The following is a 1,487-nucleotide window of genomic DNA, read 5'->3' as shown; positions in this document are numbered from 1 at the left end:
AACGGCGTGGCGAGCTATAACATCTTTCTCATGTCCCCCCAACGACCCCAGCGGTCGAGGGAATGAGTGAGTGAGTGAGTTAACCCCGTGAACGGTCGGACGTGTGTGCTGGTCAGTGAAGGGATGATAAATGGAAGATGAGATTAAGGTTAGAGGCCATGATTTCGGTCACCATGAGACTGAGGTTAGAGGCCATGATTTCGGTCACCATGAGATTGAGGTTAGAGGCCATGATTTCGGTCACCATGAGATTGAGGTTACAGGCCATGATTTCGGTCACCATGAGATTGGAGTTAGAGGCCATGATTTTAGTCACCATGAGATTGAGGTTAGAGGCCATGATTTTAGTCACCATGAGATTGAGGTTACTGGCCATGATTTTAGTCACCATGAGATTGAGGTTAGAGGCCATGATTTCGGTCACCATGAGATTGAGGTTAGAGGCCATGATCTCGGTCACCATGAGATTGAGGTTACAGGCCATGATTTTAGTCACCATGAGATTGAGGTTAGAGGCCATGATTTCGGTCACCATGAGATTGAGGTTAGAGGCCATGATTTTAGTCACCATGAGATTGAGGTTACAGGCCATGATTTTAGTCACCATGAGATTGAGCTTACAGGCCATGATTTCGGTCACCATGAGATTGAGGTTACAGGCCATGATTTTAGTCACCATGAGATTGAGGTTACTGGCCATGATTTTAGTCACCATGAGATTGAGGTTACTGGCCATGATTTTAGTCACCATGAGATTGAGGTTACAGGCCATGATTTCGGTCACCATTCTCAATTAAATTCTGGACCCGTTCCTCAAGGGACTGCATTACTGTTGATCAGCGAAGACAACTGCACCACCTGACAGTGCTCGATTAGCGGTCCTTTCACTTCACAGTCATGCCACACGAATTTCATTTCACCAAAGTTCAGCATTCAAGAGATTTACCAAGGCCCCATGTCAAAGATAACTTGTCTGAAGGCAAAATGAATTTTGTCTTGAATACGGCCCCAGCTGAGTTAACCAGAATCGTGTTTGTCATTGTGTCATGTGGCTAATCCGCTCTCTGACGGTGGTGAGTGGCCACAGGACAAAATGCATGTATGGTCATTCTTAAATGATGTTAGACGGAAATGTGTGTGTGTGTGTGTGTGTGTGTGTGTGTGTGCGCGCGTGTGTATGTGTGTGTGTGTGTGTGTGTGTGTGTGCGTGGGTGTGTATGTGTGTGTGTGTGTGTGTGTATGTGTGTGTGTGTGTGTGCGTGTGTGTGTGTGTGTGTGTGTATGTGTGTGTGTGTGTGTGTGTGTGTGTGTGTGTGTGTGTGTGTGTGTGTATGTGTGTGTGTGTGTGTGTGTGTGTGAAAGAGAGACAGAGCAGCAAAACACCTGTCAGTGCCAGAAAATACATCCACGTTGCTGGCATGGACAGCATTAAAAGCTGATGTATATAGTAGACATCTTCCTTCTTCTGTTTGTTCAGAGTTTATGGG

Source organism: Babylonia areolata, chromosome 18 (genome assembly GCF_041734735.1).
Source record: "Babylonia areolata isolate BAREFJ2019XMU chromosome 18, ASM4173473v1, whole genome shotgun sequence".
NCBI classification, from domain to species: Eukaryota; Metazoa; Mollusca; class Gastropoda; order Neogastropoda; family Buccinidae; genus Babylonia; species Babylonia areolata.
Note: the sequence above shows the minus strand (reverse complement) of the source record.